A 16922-nucleotide genomic window follows, 5' to 3' on the forward strand; every position below is an offset into this window, starting at 1 on the left:
CCCAAATGCTTGTTGACCAAAGAGTGGATAAATAAACTATGACATAATCACCTGATGACACAATGGGACATTATGGTGCAGTCAAAACAAATGAAGCTACATGCAGCAGTACGCATGAATCTCAACAACACAATTGTGACAAAGTAAGTCCCAGAAGACAATTTTAGCATAGAACCATTTTTATAAAGTTACACCCTTTTTTAAAAAAAAGGAATAATGTGCTTTCTAGGAATCCATATATTCTTAAAATATGATTTTAAAAACTTGTAGGTAGAGAAGTAATAAGCACAAGGTTCAGGGTGGTGATTTCCTTGGAGGAGAGGAAAAGCACTGGGACAAAAGTAGATGGAAGTAGATTTAAGTTATTGCTGACATTTTAATGCCTTTGGGGTTTTTTTATATGTTATTAATGAAAAGATACATACCTCAACAAGCCAAGGAGGGCCGTGTATTAACAAATGAAGACAGTATGTAATGAGCCAAGGATTAACATCAATCTAATTCTGTGTGCCTGAGATTTTTAAAATCCATAGTCAATGAGACACAGCTAAAGATGCCTGGAGAACAGAAGGGTAATTGAAATTACAGAGACAGAGATAAGAGATGGAATAGGGATCAGCAGGGAGATACAACAGTGCACCTGGGTGCTCAGTCAGTTAAGTGTCTGCCTTCAGCTCAGGTCATGATCCCGGGGTCCTGGGATCCAGCCCCACATCATCAGGGCTCCCTGCTCAGCAGGAAGTCTGCTTCTCCCTCTCCCTCTGCCCCTCCCCGCCCCAGTCATGCCCTCTCTCTCTCTCTCAATCTCAAATAAATCTTTTTATTTTTTTTTAAGAGTGAAATACAAAAGGACAGTTGGGATTTGGAGACTAGGATGAACAGGTGAAATACACATCTATTAGGCATTCCAGAAAGCAAAACGGAGAGATACAAGAGCATGATTTAGAGAACAAAGGGAGGGAGGGAATGTTCAAGGCCATAATGGCTAAGGATTTCCCAGTATTGAAGATAAACATAAGACCTTGGATTAAAGAAATATACCAAGTTCCAAACAGGGTAAGTAAAAGGAGATACTAAAACATTTAGTAGTGATTTTAAAGGGCATCAAAGATGAAAAAAATCTCACCAAAGATGAAGAGAAAACTTAAAAATGAAGAGAAAACTGACTAAGCCAACCAGGTGCCTCTCAAAGCACTAAAATCTTGACTGCAATAAATGATTTGGGGTCTATGTGACCAAGACTCAGAATATCCGATGGGGGCCTTTTACTCAAGGCTTTATAAATACAGCACAAAGGGTTAGATGAAAATGACTAGCTCCATACAACTAGAGAATTATATATAATATACTATCCTTTAAAAATTAAGATTATCTCGGGACACTTGGGTGGCTGAGTGGGTTAAGCATCTGCCTTCAGCTCAGGTCATGATCTCTGGGTCCTGGGATTAAGCTCATGAAGGAGCTGGTGAAACTCAGCCTGGTGTTTCCCAGCTTTGTCAAGATCCTCTCCTTTCTTTCTCCTGGCACTGCCTTGCCTGGTAACCCTATTCGGGGCCCTACGATGACCGTCCACGGTACTCTGCACTGGACTTGGCATTTCCTTATATTAGATGGTCGACCAGTTGCAAGAAAATGACCCTTTTCCTGTCTGCAATTCTGTAAGTCCTCAATTTAAACACAAACATAACAATTATATTTTTATAGCTCCAGTTTGTGATCCTATTTTGGAATTTCACACTTAGGTGCAGTGTTGGAACATAGGAAACTTAACTTCTGGTGTGTTCTTTGTATGACCCCACAAATGGCTTCTTTCTCCCCTGATTTTCAAAGTGTTGGTGGAATAAGTTCTATGGGGGGTGCCCTTGACTTCTGTCGGGATATAATTGGCTCTCAAGTTGAGTACCACCCAGGTTGAGCCCCACTGTAGAGCAGTCACTGGCTGTTCCAACTAATATATGTACTGTCTCAGCACCAGGAGAACTCTAGAAGGGGTGCAGAATTACTTATGTAGTGTGGCACAAGGACCCAGCCCCAACACATCCCTCCCATCCAATATCCTTTACTCTGCTTCTTCTGACCAAAAATCCCTGCTACTTGAGTCAATGGGGGACAGGACCACCTTGTAACTTTACAAGTATACCTCAGAGATACTGCTGGTTCTGTTCCAGACCGTGGCAATAAATAGAATATTGCCATAAAGTGAGTCAAATAATTTTTTTGTTTCCCAGTGCATATAAAAGTTGTGTTTACGTTGTACTGCAGTCTCTTAAGGGCGCAAGACCATTATGTCTAAAAACCAATGTAAATACCTTAATTAAAAAATACTTTATTGCTAAAAAATGCAACCATCATCTGAGCTCACTGTGAGTTGTAATCTCTTTGCTGGTGGAGGGTCTTGCCTCAATGCTGGTAGCTGCTGACACTGCAGGGCGGTGGTTGCTGGAGGTTTGGGGAGGGAGGAGCATGGCAAATTCTTAAAATAAGACAACAATGAAGTCTGACCTGTCGACTGACTTTTCCTTTCATGAACCATTTCTCTATAGCTTGCACTATGGGGCACAAGAGGCCTAGCTTTCAGCCTGTCTTGGCTTTTAAGATGTTTTCCCCACTACACTGAATCATTTCTAGGTATCAATTTAAGGTGAGAGACACATAACTTTTTTTTTTCACTCAAACACTTAGAGGCCATGAGAGGGTTACTAATTGGCTGAATTTCAATATCGTTGTCTCAGGAAATAAGGAAGGCCAAGGAGAGGGACAGAGATGCAAGAATAGCCATTCGGTGGGCCGGTCTGAACGTAACATTTGTTGATTAAGTTCACTGTCTGACATGGGCGTGATTTATGGTGCCCCCCAAACCATTACAGTAGCAACAGCGAAGATCCCTGGTCACCATAACAAATATAGTGATGATGAAAAAGTTGGGAATATTGCAAGAATTATCAAAATGTGACACAGAGACATGAAGAGAGCAAATGCTATTGGGAAAATGGCACTGATAGACCCTCTCGATGCAGAGTTGCCGCAGACCTACAATTTGTCAAAACAAAACAACATAAAAACCCCACAGTATCTGCAAAGTGCAATAAAATGAAGCACAGTCAAATGAGATATGTTTGTGTATTAAATCCTTCTTAGATGCCATTTAAACTTGCCTTTTACCCCAAGGCTGATAGAAGCTGAAGTTTTAGCAACTCTAAGCCCCTTTAAAGATTGATTGATTGATTTGATTTGATTTGATTTGATTTTAAACAGAGAGAGAGCATGGGGGGGAGGGAGCCAGAATTTCAAGCAGACTCTACGTTGAGGACAGAAACAGAAGCAAGGCTTGATCTCACGACCCTTAGATCATAACCTGAGCCTAAACCAAGAGTCAGACACGTAACCCACTGTACCACCCAGGGGCCCCTAAACCCCTTTAGAAGAGATGATTCTAGGGAAAAAAAGGTTCTGTAATTCTGTACAGTGACAGGTGTAAACGAGATGTATTGTGGTGTTCATTTGCAAATATCCATGCATTACGTTGTATACCTGCAACAAATATAACGTTGTATGTCGTTTATACCTCAATAAAGAAATAAAGAAAAGAGATGAACACATCATAAAATCCAAGACTTAGAAAAGACTTCAGAAAGAATCTATTCTGGCTTAACCTTTTTGGTTTACAGGTAGAGGAACTGAGGTCTGGACAGGCAAATGATGTATTATTCCTTTCACATATTTCTGAATTTCATTTTCTAATATTTTGTTAAGGATTTTTGAGTTTATGTTCATGAGGAATACGGCTCCAGTTTTCTTGTACTGTCTTTGGTTTTGGTATCAGGGCGATTCTGAATTTATTAGACTAAAATGAGGCGAAAGGTGTTCCCTACCTTTTGTATTTCCTGTAAAATTTGTGTTGAATTCATAGTATTTTTCCTGTAACCGTTTGTTTGAATTCTTAGATGAAATTTTGTGGGCCTGGGGTCTTCATTACGGGAAGATTTTTAATGACACATTCAACTTATTTAAAAGTTACAGAGTCGGGATCCCTGGGTGGCACAGCGGTTTAGCGCCTGCCTTTGGCCCAGGGCGCGATCCTGGAGACCCGGGATCGAATCCCACGTCGGGCTCCCTGCATGGAGCCTGCTTCTCCCTCTGCCTGTGTCTCTGCCTCTCCCTCTCTCTCTCTCTCTCTCTCTCTCTCTGTGTGACTATCATAAATAAATAAAAATTAAAAAAAAAAGTTACAGAGTCATTCAGATTTTCTGTTTCTTTTTGTGTCCATTTTGATGATTGGTGTTTTTTAAGGAACTTGTTAATGTCATTAGGTCATTAAATTTATCTCAATAAAAGTATTTGTAGTATATCTCACTATTCTTGTATCATCTCTAGTACTTTTGTGATATTCTCTCTTTCATTCCCAATATTGGTTATTTATGTCTTTTCTTTACCATTCTAGCCAGAAGTGTACCAATTTTATAATTTTACCAATTTATTAATCTTTTCAAACAAATCACTCCTTGTTTCACTTGATTTTTTTTTTTTGTACTTCATTAACTTCTACTTTTTTTTAATGGTTTTTTTTTTCCCTACACCCAATTGGGGTTTGTACTCATGACCCCAAGATCAGGAGTTACATGCTCTTCTGACTGCCAGTCAGGCGCCCCATTTAACTTCCACTTTCTATTGTTTCCTTTCTTCTATTCCCTTTGAGTTTAATTTGCTCTTTGCTTGCTTTTAAAATGGAAGCATAGGTCCATTCACGTCTTCTTTTCTAATATAAGTATTTAAAGCTAAATTTCTTTGTAAGTGCTGCTTTAGTAACATCCCCACAGACTTTTATGTGATGTTTTCATTTTCATTTAATTAAAAAATTTTTTTCTAATTTCTTCTGTGATTTCTTCTTTGGGCCCATCGATTCTTTAGAAATATGCTGTTTAATTTTCAGGTATTTGGGGGATTTTTCAAATACCTCTGTACTATCAAATTGTAATTTCAATTCTGTGTTCAGATAGTGTAATTCCAGCCCTCTTAAATATATTAAGAAATGTTTTATAGCCCAGCATATAATTGATCTTGGTGAATATTCCATGTGTACTAAAAAAAGGATGTGTATCCTGCCACTGTTGGATGTATTGTTTTAAAAATGTCAATCCGAAAAAAATTAAAAATAAAAAAATAAAAATGTCAATCCAGTCAAGTTCGTGGCTAGCCCTCTCAGGGCTCCCACATGCTCAGTGATTTTCTGTTTACTTGTTCTGTCACTGAGAGAAGAGCCCCCAACCATAATTGTGGATTTACCATTTCTCTCTTCAGTCTGTCAGATTTTGCCAAATGGATCTTGAAACTCTGTCGTGAGGTGCATAGATATTTAGAATTATGCTTTTTAAAATCTAATTTGCACCATTATAATTGTGAAACATCTCTTTTTATCTCTGGTAATAGTCCTTTGTCCTGAAATCTACTTCGTCTGTTATTAATATAACCAGCCCAGCACTCCCATGAGGAATGTGTGCCTGGGATCTATTTCTCCAGGCTTTTAGTTTGAACGTCCTTTTTTATTTTTTTTTAAAGATTGATTTATTGATTTTAGAGAGAGAGTGTGTGCGTGAGTGAGCAGGAGGAGGGGTAGAAGGAGAGGGGGAGAGAGAATCAATCCTAAGCAGACTCCTCCCTGAGCCCAGAGCCCTAGCCGGGGCTTGATCTCATGACCCCGAGATCCTGACCTGAGCCAAAACCAAGAGTCAGACGCTCAACTGACTGAGCCACTCAGGTGTCTCCTTTTTAAAAATAACATTATATTGAGCTATGACTGGCATATAAAAAGCTGTATATATTTCATGTATATGACTTGATGCTTTTGGACAGAAGTTTATACCTATGAAACTTGGTCTGTGCCATAAACCTATCACTTCCAGGTTTCCTCCTGCCCTCTACATTATTATTATTATCATTATCATTATTGTTATTCTGTGTTACAGTATTCTTACAAACACTTAGCCTAAGATCTACTCTCTAAGCAAATTCTAAGTATACAGTATTACCTGTAGGCTCTGTGCTGTATAGTAGGTCTCTAGGTGCTGTTCACCTTATATAAGTGAGACTTTATGCCCTTTGACTACTACCGGCCTGCTTCCTCCTCCCTCCACCCCCCCCCCTCCACCCACAGGCTCTGGCAACCACCATTGTAGTCTCTGCTCCTATGAGTCTGATTATTTTAGATTCCTTATGTGCACGATATCGTGCCCTTCATTGTAGTCTCTGCTCCTATGAGTCTGATTATTTTAGATTCCTTATGTGCACGATATCGTGCCCTTCAGTGTGTGGCTTGTTTCACTTAGCATAACGTCCTCCAGTTTCATCCCTGTGGTCACAGATGACAGGATTTCCTTCTTTTCTAAGGCTGAATGCTATTGTAGGCATACTGTATATTGTAGGTGTGTACTACATTTTCTTTATCCATTCTTCCTTCCACGGACATTAGTTTGCTTTCATGTCTTGGCTACTGTGAATAATGCTGCAGGGAGCATAAGGGTGCAGATATCTCTTTGGGATCTTGATTTCAGTAACATTTTTTTCTTTATATTTGAGTACATTTTGTTTGTATTTGAGTACATTTCTTATAGGCAGGATATCCTTGGGTCCTGCTATTCTAACAAGCCTGACAACTTGTCTTTTATCTGAACCATTCAGACTTTTGGTCATTAGTGCGGGACACTAGGAGGGGAGCACGTTAGTACCTCTGTCTCCTAGCACTTGCCCATCTTTCCTGGTCTATATATCAATGTTCCCAACACTTGATTTTTATCCTGAGAGTTTCTCAACACATAGGACATCCAGGTGCTTTAATCCAACCTGCACTAATTACAATACTTGTCTTTTCCTGGATGTACTGGGCCCTCAAAGGCCTAAAGAACATAGCGATGGATTGCTCCAGCTGAGCACATTCTTGCATCTGTCCAGTGCATGGGAATAGATCCTAGCCTGAGTTTCTCAAGGTAAAGAGAGGCTATGCTTCTAGCCAGTTATGTCCCCTCTGGCAAGTCCTTGACATTCTGGATCTTGCTGCCCTTGACTATAAAGTGAGGAGATTACACCAAAGGACCTCTAAAACCTCTCTTAGCTCTCATCTTTTATGAGGCTCTTAATTCTTCTTGAGGATCATTATAGGCCAATAGCAGGAAACACAAACTAGAAAGTTCTGGAATTAGCTAAGAAAAGTGCTACAGAGCCACTAGTGGGACTATGAGTTGGGCCTCATCTGCCCCACTGCCCCTAGGTTTCCATTTTCTAGACTTTGACTTAGTGGCATCTGTGACAGCAGGCTCTTGCCAAGGTAGTTTGAGGTTGACACCAGGACATCCCTAGAGATTGGATGAGTTGAGCTCAGTATCTCCTTCCTCTACTTCTCACCCTATCCCTGCCCTTTGTCCCACCAGAACCATGCATTCAGTTGTTGAAAAAAGTCATAGGAAAGCAAGTATACATGTTCCTTAGGCTTTGAGTTAGAACCCTTTGGAGAAGCCAATTACCCAATTATCTTTAGAGCTGCATTTTCTAATATGATAGCCTCTGGTCACATGTGTCTACTGAGCCCTTGAACTATGGTTAGTTCTAATTGAGATGTCCTGTAAACATGAACTACACACCAGATATATTAGACTATTAGTATGAAAAAGTATCTAAGATATGTCATTAGTAGTTCTTATATTAATAGCATGTTGAAATGATAATACTTTTTATATATCAGGTTAAAATATAGCATTAAAATTAATTTCTCCTGTTTCTTTTTACTTTTTAAATAAGACTACTAGAAAATTTTAAACTATTAGTATGGCTCACTTTAGATTCCTATTGGACAGTACTGCTCTCTAGAGTATCAAATTTAATAGCTTTTAATGATAATAATAAATCTATTTAGAAAGGGAAATATCCTGTAATTGGACACTCATTATTCATTATGTAACTTCAGCTAACTCTATTGATTTTTTTTCATTCCTTTCTCCCATAGAATTAAAAGAAAATTGATCAAGACAAAGTGAATAGGGGCACCTGGGTGGCTCAGTTGATTAAGCGTCTGTCTTGGGCTCAGGTCATTGATCCCAGGGTCCTGCGAGTGAGCCTGTCCCTGCTCTATGGGGAGCCTGCTTCTTCCTTTCCCTCTACCTGCTGCTCCCCCTGCTTGTTTCTCTCTCTCTCTCTCAAATAAATAAAAAAAATCTTTTTTTTTTTTTTTAAAAAAAGACAACGTGAACAAATCATTTCATTTTTTTTTTCTTTTTCAAATCCCTGGATATTGGCCGGGGGAGGGCGGGGGGAGTGATAGCAAGATGCTGGATAAGATAGCAAAGACTGAGCCTTTGGAGAAGTTTAGATTTGTTTGTTATCTAGGACAGGGAAATGTGGCCAGGAGCCAGTTGTTCATCTAGAAAATGAATTGCAAATGAGCCTGTATACATCTATAGCTTCCCCATCTGCACTTATGCTGAAGTTAAAGACACACATGACACATTTAATTGACTGTTGTATGTCAGTATTAGGCAGTTTTCCTCTTGGTTGTGTTTTCTCTATTATTATTATCATTGGTATTGTCTCTTCTTCCCTTTTTGTCTCTTGCAAACTTTGTGAATCAGATGCTTGTTTCCCTCACACTGCTGCTGCTTCAGAAATAACAAGGCTTGCAGGAAAGGAATCTGTAAAGGAGATTTACGTTCTGAAGTGTTATGGAGGTTGAATGTGAGGGAGATGAGGTATGGGGTAGGGACCCAGGGTATGACTTCTGTGTCCAGAAAGAGCTCTTAGAATGGCAAGTATTGGCTGTCTTTCATTTTGTTCAGAAACAAGGTCTTGGGTGAACATAAACTCTTTGGGGAGCAGGGAATGTCAATAGTGCATAGTTAGCTGACACCATCTCCTCCTCTTCCTCTATGGCCCCATGAGTTGTTCACTCCTTCATTACAAACATGCAGATCAAGTTAGGCAGGGGCTCACTGGGTCCAGAAGGAGAGAGCAAGCTACTGGTCGCTACCTAAACCTTTGAGTATTCTATGGGGTCAGAGTTATGAGAGTTCTCAACAAATCAATGCCTACAGGCAGAAATGAACCACCCTTGGTGAGAAGCCAGTCTTTGCTCGGATTACTACCATATTCCCCAGGAACTATTGTGAGGGCTTGTGATGTAGTTGCTCTGCTTGCAATGTAGCCCACTCTGAACCACCCATTACAGTGTACTCAGAGGGATCTTCTGAGGGATCTTGTCATATCATACTTGAAACCCTTCAAACAACCTTATATAAGTTTTAGGGGAAAGTGTGAAGTTCATAACATGTCTGACAAGGCCTTCCACATCTGGTTCTTTCCTATTTCTCTCTCATTATCTCTGACCCTATACTTCCAGCCTCCATTAAGCTACCTTTCCCTCTTCCTCTGGCCTTTTCTGACATTATTTACCTGTATATGTTCAGTTCAATTTTATAGGCACTCATTCAGCATGTATTATGTCTCAGGGACTGTTCTGAAGCCACCAAGATGAAGAGGACAAGTGCCCTCAACAGGCTTGTAACACCCAAAATGTTCTTTCCTGTTCATCCAGCTGATGAACAGCCAGTCATCTTGAGGCTCAGTCTGTGTCACACCAGCTTTACTGGCTTTTCTGGCCTTGCCAAGACAGAACTGCCCCTGTGCTTATTTCTACAATATCTAGAACAGTACTGCACAAAGGATCAGTCCACTATGAGGTAAGGAGCTTGTGCCAGAATTTAAGACAACGTACAACTTCTTTTACTGAGGAAGCCTTAATTTTAAAATGTCAGCTGAACTAAACAATGTATTTAATGATGCTGGCCAGTAATAAACACTTCTGAAGACCCACAGTTGGTGGATGAGCCCCAGAAGGAAAGAATTAGGGACACCTGATGGCTCAGTGGTTGAGCATCTGCCTTCAGCTTAGTTCGTGGTCCCAGGGTCCTAGGATCAAGTCCTACATCAGGCTCCTTCCAGGGAGCCTGTTTCTCCCTCTGCCTGTGTCTCTGCCGCTCTCTGTGTCTCTCATGGATAAATAAATAAAATCTTTTAAAAAAGGAGAGAATTTTTTAAAAGGTAGAACCTTGAATATATAGTTGCTGATAATTTGGAAATTAAATAATACCAGAGAGTTGAAGCTGATAGTCAACAAAGAAAATAAGGTGTAATCCTGAAAAGTAGTTCATAAGAAGACAGAAAATAAGGGGGAAAAAAAAGAAAGAAGGAACAGATGGGTAAATAAAAAACAAATAGCAATATTATAGAGTTAAGCCCAGCCAAGTAAATAAATATATTAGGTGTAATTTGTCCAAACAATTCAGTTAGAAGATTGTCATATTGGATTAAAAAGGAAGACCCAACTATACACTGCCTGCAAGAAACCTACTTTAAACATAAAGACACAAATAAGTCAAAAGTAAATAAATTACAAAAGATACACCATACTAACACTAACGAAAGTAAAGTTGAAGTGAGTACATTAATATCAGACAAAATTGATTTCAGAGCAAAGAATGGTACCAGGATAATGAAAGTCATTTCACAATGGCAAAGATTTATAAAGATTACATCAAATCCTAAATGTTTATTCCCCTAATAACAAAGCTTTAAATGTGAAGAAAAAACTGATTGAATTTCAAGAGCAATAAAAAAGTTTACAATTGTACTTGAAGATTTCAGTGCCTCTCTCAAAAATTGATGGAAGAAGTAGCCAGGAGATGAGTAAGAATAGTTTTGACAACACTTTCAACTAAGCTGTCCTAAACATTTATAGAACACACCATCTGACAATTCTGAAGCATATGTTCTTGTTGACATTTACCCTGATGTATAATATAGTGGGCCATTGATATACTTAAAAGGACTCAAGTCACAATTTTCTGACTACAGTGGAATTAAATTCAAAGTCAATAACAAAGTTCTCTGGAAAATCCCCAAATGTGGAAACTAACTAATGGACTCCTAAATAATCTGTGGGGTAAAATAGATCAAAAAGGAAATTAGAAAACATTGGGTGAAAGTGAAAAAAACAATATGAGTAGAGGGCAGCTAAAGCAGTACTTGGCGGGAAATAATTAGTACTAAATGCCTACATTAGAAAACAAAGATCTCTAATTATCTCAGCTGCTATCTTAATAAACTAGAAAATGAAGAATAGCATTTTGGGAAGTAGAATTCACAAATAAATAAAATAGATAATGAAAAAAAATAGATAATGATCATGTGGAGTTTAAACCAGGAATGCAGAGTTAGGTTAACATTTGAAAATGAATCAATATAATTTACTGTATTGATAGATTTTTTAAAACCGTATGATCATTTCAATATATGCAAAAGAGCACATTTATTGTACATGTTATTCCTCAGTGAGGTGGCTAGGGTTAGATCATACAGGATCTTGTAAAGACTCCAGCTTTATCTTTGTTCCAGTGACATGAAATGCCATTGGAAGTATTTCAAGAGAAGACGAATATAGTTTCTATTTAGATGTCAATGAGATCACACTCACTGCTGTATTGGGGATAGACTTGCGGAAGGGGGTGAGAGTTGAGCAGTAGAGGCTCCATTTGGGAGGCATTTACAATGATGCATGTGATTGATGGCAGTTGTTGGGTAGTGGAGGTGATGAGAAGTGTTAGGATTCTGGATTCTATTTTGAAAGATTGAGTTGATTGTGAGGTACATTAAAAAAAGAGTCGAGTCAAGGATGATTCCCATGTTTTTGTCCTGAGCAAATGAAAGGATGGTGATACCATTGACAATGATGGTGAAGACTACAAGGGAGTGAGTTCGGGGAAGGGAAGGTACTGGAGATCAGGAAGTCGATTTTGCACATCTTAACTTTGAGATGTCTATTGGACGCTCAGTGGAAATGTTAAGTAAGTGTAAGAAATACAAGCCCAGAAGGTAGGCAAGAGGTCCAAGCTAAAGTCTGAAATTTGACAGTCATCAACTAGTAAATGATATTAACATGACAATGGAGGATAAGGTCATCAAGAGAGTGTAGGCAGAGAAGAAGCCTAAGGACCTCTTGCTTGCATGGGCACCCAACATTTGGAAGTCGGGGAGATGAAAGCCCCCCTCCCTTGGGATGTTAGTCCTTAGTGTATGCCGGGCACTGTGACAAGCACTTTGCACCTTCTAGATCATTTAATGCTCAACCTGTAAAGTACTATTATAATAATATTCCCATTTTATAGACTATTGAAATTGAGAGACAAAGTTTAAGTAACTTGCTAAAGATAAGAAATATTGTAAGAAAAGAAACAAACAGTATTGAAGAAAGACCAAAGAACTGAGACATGTAGAGATGAGCACCGAGAAAAATTGATTCACACTCTATCCAGGCAAATGGGATGTGCAGATAGGGCTGCTTATATTACATCTTTTTAAGAATAAAATTCATGAAAAAGAAAGAATAAAATTCATGGCAACTATGCCAAGATGTTAAAGCAAAAATAGAAAGGAAGAAACATAATGTAAATGGGTAACAGAGGATCCATTCTAGAAGATAATATAGCCCCAAGAAACAGCAGGAAAATCTACACTGAATGTTTTGAACTTAGAAAAAAATAAGGAAAATAAATTATTTGAGACAAAGTAATCAGATGAGAAAATGAAATGAGATGAAAAAATGGTCATAACAGAACTTTAAAAAAAAACCGAGGAGCAAAATAACAATTACGGAGTTAATAAACAACTTTGGAACAGCAAGAAACAAAATTAACATATCTAAATACTAAATCCATCACAATTTGGAAGAACTTGGGATAAGTCACAGAAAATGCACAGAAAAAAAACAAAATTGAAGTGGTTAGGAGGAAGATAAATTTGTAGAGGAGAACGTTCCAATATATGGTTATTCGTGTCCCCAGAGGAAGTACTACAACACATTAAACAGGAAAATTATTTACTAATATTTTTAGAAAGGAAGAAAGAACTGTGTCAGGAAATTAAAAGAGATACATTGGGTTCTGGGGAAAAGTGATAGAAAATGCTCAACTCTGAGACATGTCTTAATGCATCTGCTATACTTCAAATGAAGTAAGAGGAAAAGGTCTTGTGTACCTAAGAACAAAAAGTAATTTACTGATACTGGTGGGAGGCAAGGTGGGAGAGGGCAATGAGCATTGAGAATCTGGCAGCATTTAATGCAAGAAGACGGTAAAACAATGTCCATAAGGCTCTGAGGAAAAGAACATGGGACACAAGAACTTTTCACCAGACAGGTTACTGTGAATCAGAGCCAGGAGACAATGTGAAGCATAAAAAGCTCAGGGAACATAATATCCATGAGCCCTTCTTGCAAACAAATGAAAATGAAACACATTCAACCAAGAGATGAATCAAATCAGTTCAGAAATGGAAAAGTACTGCCATCGGAATTCTTCTTAGAGAGGGAACTTCCCTTAGGAAAAAATACTTTGATAAGCTTCCAGGGGTAATAGAGTATTTCCCACCTTCACAGACTTTTCCATATCTCTATATTATCTCTACCGGTATTTACTTAATATGTTTCTTTAAAATCACTCACGACTCAATTTAGATTCATTTGCTTATAAAGGAAAGTTGCTGTTATAGGCCTAAAAGAAAAATTGGCATTGCTTACAATAAATAGAAGATAGCCAAGCATGAAAATAAATTCAGTGAAGCCCAATGTTATTAGTATCTCACCGGATCCTATTGCCCGCTCTCAGAGCTGAGCCTAAATCCTGCTTTTTCTTCGATAAAAGGGAGATTTACGTTACAGGTTATATGCTTATTCCCACCAAACTAAGACTTTCTTTTTGACTAATTCACTTTACTAATAAACAGAGTGTGACATTTCAGTATGTGATTCAATTTAAATGAACGCCATGTCCTTCTATCACCTTCAGGCTCTGCTTTTGCGGAGCACAGGTGGAGGATGAGACCCTGGAAACACAGCAAATAAAAAATCATTGTGGGGATCCCTGGGTGGCGCAGCGGTTTGGTGCCTGCCTTTGGCCCAGGGCGCGATCCTGGAGACCCGGGATCGAATCCCACGTCGGGCTCCCGGTGCATGGAGCCTGCTTCTCCCTCTGCCTGTGTCTCTGCCTCTCTCTCTCTATCTGTGACTATCATAAATAAAAAAAAAAAAAAAAAAAAAAAAAAAATCATTGTGCTTAGGACCATGAGAGGAAGCTGGTTTTGCTCTCCTACAGGGAGAGCTGAGACGCTATAAAGGGAAAATGAGCCCAATGCGTGTCTTAGTTTCCTAGGACAAATCACCACATAATGAATGACCACAAACCTGGCGGCTTACAATAACACATATTTGTTCTCACAGTTCTGAAGGCCAGAAGTCCAAGAATCAAGGAGTTGGCAAGGTTATGTTTCTTCCAAAGACTCCAGGGAGGTGGTTCCTTCCTCACCTTGTCCAGCTTCTGGAGACTCCAAGTTTTCCTTAGGCTTGTGACTCAATAACTCCAATCTATCTCTGCCTGTCTTTATGTGACCTTCTCTTTCTCCCTCTGTGTCTCTCTCCTGGGTGTTTTATATAAGGACATTTGTCATTGAATTGAGGCCCACGTGAAGTGCCAGGTGATCTCATCTCAAGATTCTTAGCTTAATTACATATACAAAGATCCTTTCTCCAAGTGGGGTCCAATTTATAGGTTTCAGAGGGTTGGAGCATACATATGTCCCCTGGGGGGGTCATTGTTGAATGAACTACTGTGGGAAAGCAGATAAAACATCAGTGAGATGCTTTAGGGACAACTGACTGGCTCAGTCAGTGGCACATACAGCTGTGCAACTCTTGGTCTCAGGGTTATGAGTTTGACCCCACATTGGATAAGGAGATAACTTAAAGAATAAAATCTTTTAAAAAATTTAAGAGTCAGTGAGATGCTTTTAAGATGGGAATTTATTTGGTTGAAATTCCCTGATGGTTAATCAGCAAAATGGTATTTGAGCATGTGGATGTCAAATGCTCCATTTGAAATTATTTAAATTGCTAGGACATAAAATCCTCTTTTTTTCCCCTAAATTTTCTGTCTAGCTATTGCAACCACACACCCATACACTCTACATTTTATTTTATTTTATTTTATTTTTTTACACTCAACATTTAAACTCTCCTATAATATTTTTCTCAAGGTATGTAGGTATGTATTTTTCTCAAGTGCACATGTTTAAGTAGATCATACTCTTCCTTTTATGAAATGCTATCATTATTGGTTCTTTCAAGACCCCATTTTGTCTTATTCTGTTCCCTTTTTTGCTCAACATTATATTTTTGAGAAATATCCACATTATTACATATATGTCAAGTCTATTTTTTCCAAATTCTAGACAGTATTCCATTATATACATATAAAGCATTTTATCTCTACTAGTTTCCCCTAGATGGGCCCTTAAGACATCTCTAGTTCCTTGCTACCATAATCGGCACTGTGATAAACTTACTCTTGAGGTCTCCTTCTGCTCTGTACTCATGTGTGAGCTTTTCTACTATGGAATTGCTTGGTATATGCTTGATATAGGTATATGTACACTTAAATTCAAGAAAACTAGCTCTCCAAAATGTCTGCACCAATTTATACTTCTACCAGAAGGGCATTAGGGTTTCCATCCTACCAGCACTTATTATTACATGGCTTCATGTAATATATAGTTACAAAATTACATATGTATTATCATGTAACAATAGAGACCATGGTGCCATATACTACTATGCTAGTATAGTAAAGATAGTCTTTCAAGATGCTGGGCAACTCTCAGTCAGCCACAAGGGCCAACAATCAATACACTTAGAGCCATTCTGTTTTTCACTTTTAGTAGAATTTTCAATAAATTACATGAGATTCAATACTTTATTATAAAATAGGTTCTGTGTTAGATGATTTTGTCCAAGTGTAGGCTACTGTAAGTGTTCTGGCTATGTTTAAGTAGGCTGAGCCTGCCTATGATATTCAGTAGGTTAGGTGCATTAAATGCATCTTTGATTTATATTTTCAAGTTACAATGGGTTTATTGAAATGTAACTCCATCGTAAGTCAACTATCTGTACCTATTGGTGAGTCAAGTTTCCTTTTCTGTGTGTTACCTATGCATATGCTTTTCCTAGTTTTCTTTGGGTATCCATATTTTTCTGGTTGATATGCCAGATATTAATTTTTTGTTACTTTTAGTCATAGAAAATATCTTCTAGTTTATCAGCTTCCTATTCCTTTGTTGAACAGAAATCTTTCATTTCATTTTAATGTGTTCAAATAACTCTATTTCTCTCTTAATGTGTTGTGTTTTGGGAGTCCTTCCTCCATCCCAATGTCAAAAATGTATTTTAAATTTTCTCTCATTAGCTTTGTAGTTAGACCTTTTTTATTGGATATTTATTCCATGTAGAATCCTTACTTTCTTATATATATAAAGTAGGAACTCCAATTTACCTTTACTATATAAAGAGCAAACGTTCCCAGCACTATTAACCAACTAACCTATTCTAGTGTTTTTAATTTTTTGGCAAAGATTTGCCAGATGGGAAAATGGGTATTCATAATCTACTGGTGGGAGTCTAAATTGATAAAAAAAATATTTCGGGAAGGATATTTGGAAATACTAAATACCCTTGACTTGTGACTACAGTCTTTATTAATTTCTGTCAAAAGAATATAACCTCTGGAGGGGGCACCCAGCTGGCTCAGTAGGAAACTACTGTTTAAGACTCTTGTTTAAACTAACTACTGTTTAAACTCTTGTTTAAGAGTCACATATTCTCGGGGTTATGAGTTCAAGCCCACACTGGATGTAGAGGTTACTAAAAATAAATAAAAACTTAACATAAAGAATAACCTAGGGAAAAAACTGCAGCAATGCCCATGCAACCAGAGGATGCCAGATAAAGGGATAGGCTACTCAACTTTGACATGTAAGGAAATTTCTATCATATCACAGAC

At 38.3% G+C, this 16922-nt stretch overlaps 1 long non-coding RNA gene across 1 annotated transcript; it reads left to right on the top strand.

The window, feature by feature from the left end:
- Positions 1-80: 80 nt before the first annotated feature.
- Positions 81-4021, top strand: LOC144306049 (uncharacterized). Its single transcript, XR_013373080.1, has 5 exons — positions 81-143; positions 836-1056; positions 1611-1658; positions 2544-2641; positions 2733-4021. It is a non-coding gene; the product is annotated as an uncharacterized LOC144306049 (long non-coding RNA).
- Positions 4022-16922: the final 12901 nt, after the last annotated feature.

This window comes from Canis aureus, chromosome 3, assembly GCF_053574225.1.
Source record: "Canis aureus isolate CA01 chromosome 3, VMU_Caureus_v.1.0, whole genome shotgun sequence".
NCBI lineage: Eukaryota > Metazoa > Chordata > Mammalia > Carnivora > Canidae > Canis > Canis aureus.